Genomic DNA, 8,407 nt, shown 5'->3' with positions numbered 1-8,407 from the left:
CCAGGAAGCCAACAGAAGCCCTCTTAGCCTCCTCCTGATTGGGAGATGGTGCTCCTGCCAGTAGGCTCTCCAGGACAATCGGGCATCAACTTTTTTTCCAATCCACACCCACTCTTCAGGCGAAGCCACATAAGCGGAGAACAATCACCTGGGCATGTGGGGCAGCTCAAATCAGGCACCTGGATTGCAACAGTTCATTCCATCTGGGGAATGAGCCGTGCCTCACCTTTTAAATGAGTGAGTTTAACAGGTAGCAGAAACATATTAGAGCTCAGATGAGCACCTGGACAAAGGGTACCCCAGACGACTGGGAGCTGAGGAGATAGATGCTGGAATGCGCTGTTCTCCGTCCCCTGTTCAATTGCACAGTGTTTCGCCCCTAATTGTTTAGGCAGCTCCTCTTTACCATTCCCATGAGGTCGGAAGGACAATCCTGCATGCGAAGCCAGCTTCTCGGTGAGTACAAACAGCAGTCAGCTGGCTCCCTATGTCACAGGTGAGGAGATACAGATTCAGATGACAGTTTGGAAAACTGAGCTTGGGAGCACCCTTTAAAGGAGCTGGGGTGGTTTGAATAAAAATGCACCTCCTCACAGACCCCACTCCATAGGGACTGGCCCCACTAGGAGTCCTGACCTTGTTAGAGAAAGTGTGTCTCAGTCTCCTACTGCTGCCTGCAGGTCACGTGTTGAGCTCTCCCCTCCTTTTTCAGTACTACATCTGCCTGTGTGCCACCATGCTTCTTCTCACCATGATAATGGGCTAAACCTCTGAACCTGTGAGACAGCCCCAGTTGAATGTTTTCCTTTATAGGAGTTGACTGGGTCGTGGTGTCTCTTCCCAGCAATAGAACACTTAGACAGACCCCCCTTTTTTTTTATTTAAAGATTTATTTATTATATATAAGTACACTGTAGCTGTCTTCAGATATACCAGAAGAGGGCATCGGATTTCCTTTCAGATGGTTGTGAGCCACCATGTGGTTGCTGGGAATTGAACTCAGGACCTCTGGAAGAGCAGTCGGGTGCTCTTAACCGCTGAGCCATCTCTGCAGCCCCAAACCCCCCTTTTAAGATGAGTTCATTTATCTGCTCCTGGGGCCCAGGGTCAGCTTCACTTGGCCCAGTGTGGCTTCAGTCTGACATCTACCACTGTTCTGTTGAACACGCTCTGCCAATGGCCTCCTGCTTCCCCTCTGCCTCCTCCTTTTTTCTTTGTCCTTGCCATCTCCTCTGGAAGCTGACCTATTTTTTGGTTTCTTTGTCGGCGCCTGCACCGACATGGTACCGAGAATCAGGCGAAAAGCCTGTGGGATGAAAGAAACACACACACACAGGTTATTCGTGTCAAGCCAGAAGAGGAAGAGAGCCTCTGGTTTCTTTATTGACCAAACTATATATCCAAAGAACACCACTTAGCAGGTATCTGTCAAGCACAGTGGGGAACCCTGCCTGAGACTTCGGTAACAAAGGACCGACTATGTGGCCTGAATAAATTAGGGAAATAACCAGGAAGGCCAGCCTAATTCTGACTCTGGTGAGAAGTACCTGGCCAGACTGTTCCCAGTTGGGGACAAAAGGCTTCCACATGCAAGGGCAGGGCTCAGCAGGAGTCAAACCTTGTTGGAGACCCAGAAGGGTCTTGTTCAGGCTGACAACATTCTGTGAATGTAAACTTCTTGTGCCATAAATTACAGGGAGAGGCTTTTGATCCTACAATCTAAGACTAAGGCCACACAGTGACAAAGCAACCCGGCCCAAATCCAATACAGCGCCCACATTTCTTTATCTGCCTTTCACTTTCCTCAAAGACGTTGACCAACGTTTCTGTTCTTAGGGTTCTCCTGAATTCTCGAGCCAAGCTTTTGGCATAACCCTGCCTTCGTGAGAGGGGCCAAGGCTTAATCAATGGTAGCACCTGGCTTCAGTGTACACTTTAAGGGAGTGGCAGGACTGGGTCTACATTCCTGTGTCTCGTAGCCCAGCTCAAGTGTTCCTCCAAGAAGCCCAATCTGTCCCCTGACACCAGCACTGGTAGAAAGAGCGAGGGCATAAGCTTAGAAACTGTCAGACTTCACTTGTCCAAGTGATCTACCCAAACTGGTAGATCCTAGCTAAGTTACTTAATGATTTTGAGTCATTTCCCTCATTTACTGCGACCCATTTGACAGCTCTGTAATGGGGATTAAATGAATTGCCTGCAGAGTGCGACACAGCAGCCCAGCATGGCTTCAGTCCCAGCACTTGGGAGACAGAGGCAGAAGGATCTCTAGTTCCAGGCCAGCCTGGTCTATGGAGTGAGTGCCAGGGCTGCACAGAGAAGCTGTCTTGACTGAGTGTGACAAGCATTCACCTTTCACTTCCTTTTCTTCCCACCTCAGTGTTCCCAAGCCCCTGCTATTGGCATTGTAGTCATCCCCCAGCCTGGCACATGGGCTTGTCACACAGTCCAGGCCACCGTGGTTTCAGTGACTGGTGACAAACTGGGAACTTTCTCTTTCCTGGTCCTGGGGATGTAGGTCCCCCCAAGCAAAGCTCAGAGAGAAAGAAAAGAGTTGCAGACATAAGTACCCTTTGCTACTTCTGCCTTACATAACCAGCCAGATGTGACTGCTTTCCTGTGTCAGACCAGCAAAGCTGCAGATGGCTTGAGTCTGCTCCAACAGTCCAGAGGCTTCAGGGCTGGGAGTCCTATCGGTTAGGTCAGGTAGGCTCCCACTACTAATTGGCCTCAGCCTGCTCAGGAGTCTTTAGTCTCCATCTGCAAGATGTTCTGGTGGAAACTCCCCAATAGGATCTTTAGAGGACCTGGGCTCGGTCTTAAGTGGGGAGTAGCATTGTCCTGAGTGGACCTTGGCCCAACTTGGTACCATTACAGATGCTAGTGAACACATCAAGACCTCTCCACAACCCTACCCAAAAGTTTGCACACAGTAAGTGATCACGGGCCACTGAGACTGCTCAGAGGATAAAGGCACTTGCTGTGCAAACCTGGTAGCCCAAGTTCAATCCCGGGAACCTGCATCGAGGTGGAGGAAGAGCTGGGTGGGGTGGTGCATGCCTTTACTCCCAGCACTTGGGAGGCAGAGGAAGGTGGATCTCTATGAGTTCAAGGCCCTCCAGGTCTACATATGGAGTTCCTAGATAGCCAGTGTCACAAACAGAAAGTCTGTCTCAGAGAGAGAGGGAGAGGGAGAGGGGGAGGGAGAGGGAGAGGGAGAGGGAGAGGGAGAGGGAGAGGGAGAGGGAGAGGGAGAGGGAGAGGGAGAGGGAGAGGGAGAGGGAGAAAGAGAGAACTTGGAAGGAGAGAATAGACTTCACAAAGTTGTCCTCTCACCTGCACACCTGAAGCTTTAGCTGTGGTGACCGCCACACAGCCACACACCTATAAAACTGTCTTTTGACCTTACAGAGCTGTGTCCCATCTGCTTTGGAGATGCAAATTGAGGAGGGTGTGGTCTTACCCTTTGGAGATAGCAGGCAGAAGACCTGGGATTATAGTAGGATGCAAGATTCAAATATCCCCGAAGTTCTGTGCCCTTCTCTTCCACCAGGGGGCGCTCCTTCCCCTTCAAGGGAGAGGCCCGAGCCTGGCCAGTCTTCCTGGCTCCCCGTCGTGGAGCAGACAGCCCTAACATTACAATCCCAGACGTACAGGGTTTCTTCAGTTTACAGTCTTTCGAAACCGTTATGCTGTGAAAGCAATGCAAATTCACCAAAATCTACCCCAGTATAGATGACAAGCCACAAAAGCTGAGAACCGGATCACACTGCACACACACAGCTCAATAGGCTGAAGTGTTTCTCCCCAGTGACTCAGTTGCTCTGAACTTTGTCCAGGCACCTCAGATGGCTTCTGCTCCTAGGCAGCTCGTCTTTGCAGCTTGGCTTAGGGTGGTGCAGCTGTCCGTGAGTCCTTTCTGCTCCTGTAAGTCACCCCATTAAAACTCATTGGTTCACCAAGTTGGATTTGGGTGGTTTTCATACATTGGTCCGTCATGGGCTCCCTATCTGGGGTGAGTAGACTTGTGTTATGTCTCCCCAGGAAGTCTCGTCATACAACAACAATCTGTCCCCCTGCAGAGACAGTAGCCCCCTGTGCCAGGGTGACAACACACCTGAGGCCTTGGAGTCCCAAGGTGGAAGGAGACAGAGCAGCACCAGCTTGAGGGATAAGCAAGAAGAACTAGGCGCGCACACGGGTTACAGTCACATAACAAGAGCTTTGTGGACACCGGGGATGCTATTCCTAAGGCCCGGCGTGGTGAGAAGCAGAGCAGGAAGAAACCTTAACTGAGGTCTGTCATGATACAGGCAAAAGATACAAAAACCTGGATCTCCTCTTTCAGGTTCAAAAGTATAGAAAAGGTCTGAGTGGTGTCTGGGCCTCCCATCCCTGCCATTGGCCAGTTTCCCTTTCCACTGTTAAAGGTGCAAGGGCAGAGCAGCGTTATTGGCCAACAAGGCAGTGTGTGTTTGTGTGTGTGTGTGTGTGTGTGTGTGTGTGTGTGTGTGTGTGTGTGTGCAGAAGCAAACCGGTGGAGTCTTCTCTGCCTAGGTGATTCCAGCAGCCTATCCTACTCTCATCCCCAGCCTCCTGTAACTCTATTCATAGTTCACAGGAACTTCTATGCCCACCTCCTAATAAGCTGGTATGGTGGATTGAGTATGCTTGGCCCAGCGAGTAGCACTATTAGGAGGTGTGGCCTTGTTGAACTAGGGATGGCCTTGTTGAAGGAAGTGTGTCACTGTGGGTGTGGACTTTAAGACCCCTGCTTCTAGCTGCCTGGAAGACAGTCTTCTAGCAGCCTTCAGATGATAATGAACAGCTCTCACCTCCTCCTGCACCATGCCTGTCTGGATGCTGCCTGCTCCTGCCTTGATGTTAAGAGACTGAATCAACCACTGAACCTGTAAGCCAGCCCCAATTAAATGTCATCCTAATAAGAGTTGTCTTGGTCATGGTGTCCGTTCACAGCAGAAAAATCCTAATAAAGACAGAAGTTGGTACCAGAGACTGGGGTATTGCTGTGATAGGCCTGACCATGTTTTTATTTGGAGGAATGTTGATTTTTGGACTTTGGATTTGGAAAGCAATGGAGTGCTTTAAGTGGGGCTCAATGGGCCATTCTAGTAGGAATATGGAAGACTTTGTTGCTGAGAGTGATTTGAACTGTGCAGACCTGGCCCAAGAGGTTTCAGTGGAGAAGAATTTCAGTATGTAGCATAGAGACTCTTTTTTGTGGTATTTTGGTGAAGAATGTGGCTGCTTTTTTGCACCTGTCTGAAGAGTCTACCTGAGGCTGAGGTAAAGAGATTTATATTAATGGCTTTGACAAAGGAAATCTCAAAAGAGCCCAGCAGAGACTTTGTTCTCTGGTTTAGTCTGAGGAAGAGCGTTTTAATAAAAAGGAGCAAGCTGAGAAAGGAAAAAATATAGATTGTATGATTCAAGTAATAAAGGGGCACCAGCAAGTGGAATGGAGCTGAATCCTGTGTTCAAGGAGATGAAGAGACTAAGGGAGTGGTGATCTCAGGGCAGGATTCCATGAAGCCATTGCTTGTGTTTGCAGCTGAACAAGGGATAGCTTGGATTATTAATCAGGAATGAACTACAGTCCCGAAATGTAGGGCACACTTTGACCCAGATCTTGAGACTGGAAGACACAGGATTTTTGATACACATCTTAGGAACAGTAGTCATGAAAATGTGTGGTGGTATACGCCTCTGATCCCAGCATTCAAGAGACAGAGCCATGCAGATCTCTGAGTTCAAGGTCAACCTACAGAACCAGTTTCAGGACAGCCAACCTTAGGCAGGGAGAGAGTTGGAAAACAGAAAGCTTGTAATAGTATAAGGGGGGCCATGTTCCAACCCCAGCAAGCATCAGCAGAACTCAGCAGCTTCAGCCATGTGGCTCTGGCTTTAGAGTGAAATAGAAGGGACCACTGGGACAATTGAATCTGGTTAGCTGGAGCTAAGAAATTAGTGGTGATTAAGAGACCAGCATCACTGAGTGAAATCTTCTGGGAAGTGTATTCCAAGAGCACAAAGAAGCTGTGTTCCAGAGATAGCCAAGGTTGTACCTCATGCTACAGCTGAATTTGGTAATGTGTGAGATGCCAAATCTTTTAAGTTCAGACTCCATTTTAGTTAGCCTGACCTAAGTGTGAACTCAGGTAAACAGGCTGGTACCTAGCTCCAGTTCTCAAGTGGCTCCCACAAAACCCAGGCCTAGTAGTTCCAGTCTCTGGGCTAACCCCCAATGAGACCAATGTTTCCAGGTTACACCCTCCATAAGACCCGTGTCTCCAGGTTATTCCCCCAACAAACCTGCACCCCCAGGCTACAAGCCCACCCCCTGCCTAACAACCACCAATGCAGAGGGGAACAGAAATTAAGTTTATGATAAGACTCCCTGGGGTTGGGGATTTGGCTCAGTGGTAGAGCGCTTGCCTAGGAAGCACAAGGTCCTGGGTTCTGTCCCCAGCCCCCGGGGGGGGGGGGGGGGGGGGCGGGACTCCCAGCACCAGCCAATTATGTTAAAGGCCACAGTAGCTTTCCAATTAGATGCGTGCACAGTTACTCTCTGCTTGCTGCTTACTATAAAGTCTTGCCCTGATGGATATTAGGGGCTCCCCCACCATCCTGTGTGACTATAGTGTGTTGGGGGGCTGGGAGGAATCGAGCTAGCTCTTATAGAATAAAGACCCTGCTGTGAGTTGTATCACACAGGCTCCTGTTTCTTGGGGAACACTAACATTTTCCTGGCACAACCTAAGAATCACTCGGGTGGTACTGGTTTTGAAGGTATGAAGGGGTCATGGAGACCAACTCAGGCTTGGCACTGTGAGAGGCCAAGGAAGGTGCAGGCTCAGTTGCAGTTGAAAGCCCAAGACTGAAGGGATCATGCAAAGGAGTTGAGGCTTGGCTCCATGAAGAGAGCCTGTGAGACGCTATAGGTGAAGCCTAGTTGCAGCAGAAGACCCCAGTGTATTAGAGATGCCAGTACCATGGGATGACCACCAAGAACAGCAGCAGGAATGGAGTGGAGTCAACCTGGGCTTAGAGTGCTACAGAGGGAAGAGCTGGAGATGTGACCCAAGCCATTGGAGGAGCTCAGGAGACCATGCGTAGATCCCAGATGCTGGAACAAGAAGCTGTAACATTGAAGTTGCTTTGGAGACCCCAAGATGTCAAAGATGCCAGAGCTGTGGGATACCTGCCGTGGAAAGCTGCTAACAGGGAGCGGAACCAGCCCAGGAGAAAGACGTTTGATGCAGCTAACAAAGATGAAAAAAGAGTTGGAGATCAGACATGGAGATGCAGAGTTTGGAGTTTGCCCAGCTGGTTTCCTGTCTTGCGCTGGGAATTACAGTTCAGTGATCTTTGAACTTTGGATTTTTAACATTTTTTGAGACTGCTATAGACTATGGGGACTTGGGAAGTTGGACTAAATATATTTTTTACTATGAGCCCCATAGACTCATGTTTGAATAAGCTGATGGGGGCCAGGGGGTGGAATGTGGTGGTTTGAATATATTTGGCCCAGGGAGTGGCATTATTAGGAGATATGGCCTTGTTGGAGTAGTTGTGGCCTTGTTGGGGGAAATGAAGCCAGTCTTCTAGTGGCCTTCAGATGAAGATGTAGAACTCTCAGCTCCTCCTGTACCATGCCTGCCTGGATGCTGCCTTGCTCTCTCCTTGGTGATAATGGATTGAACCAACCTCTGAACCTGTAAGCCAGCTTCAATTAAATGTTGTCATTGTAAGAGTTGCCATGGTCATGGTCTGTTCACAGCAGAAAATGCTAACTAAGATATCTAGGAAAAGAGATACCGGAGCTTTTTACAAGTGCAAGAATGTATTGGAAGAGCTCAGCATAGCCTGAGGAAGAGAATAGCAGAAAGAAATTTCCAGCACACTAAACGACTGGAGGGACTGTCCACCCTGTTAGCATTCCCTCTGGGCTCAGCCCAATAGTTACCTAGCAATAGCCATGTATGAGCCTGGCTCACATATAAGGACAAATTCGGTTCTCAGTTTGTGTGTGTGTGTGTGTGTGTGTGTGTGTGTGTTGTGTTTCTCTTCTCTCTCTCTCATACACACACACACACACACACACATACACACACACACACACACACACCACACCTTCCCCATGTGTCCTTGGCCAGTTGGCCTCTTCCCCTCTTCCTCTCTTCCTCTCTATCTCTTCTTTCTCTTTCTGTCCTCCTCTATCCCCCTTTCCCTTCTGAAATAAACTTCCTTTATACTAAGCTGGTCACTTGAATGGATTGTTCAGGGGTCTGCCCCAGCGTGGGCCAGCTGGGATATGCCATTCCAATCTATCACTGCATCACCCCAAGGTGGGCAGGAGGCAGGGGCAGGCAAGGGGCAAGGATGG

Source organism: Rattus norvegicus, chromosome 9, assembly GCF_036323735.1.
Source record: "Rattus norvegicus strain BN/NHsdMcwi chromosome 9, GRCr8, whole genome shotgun sequence".
Taxonomy (NCBI): Eukaryota; Metazoa; Chordata; class Mammalia; order Rodentia; family Muridae; genus Rattus; species Rattus norvegicus.
This window is presented reverse-complemented; position numbering follows the sequence as displayed.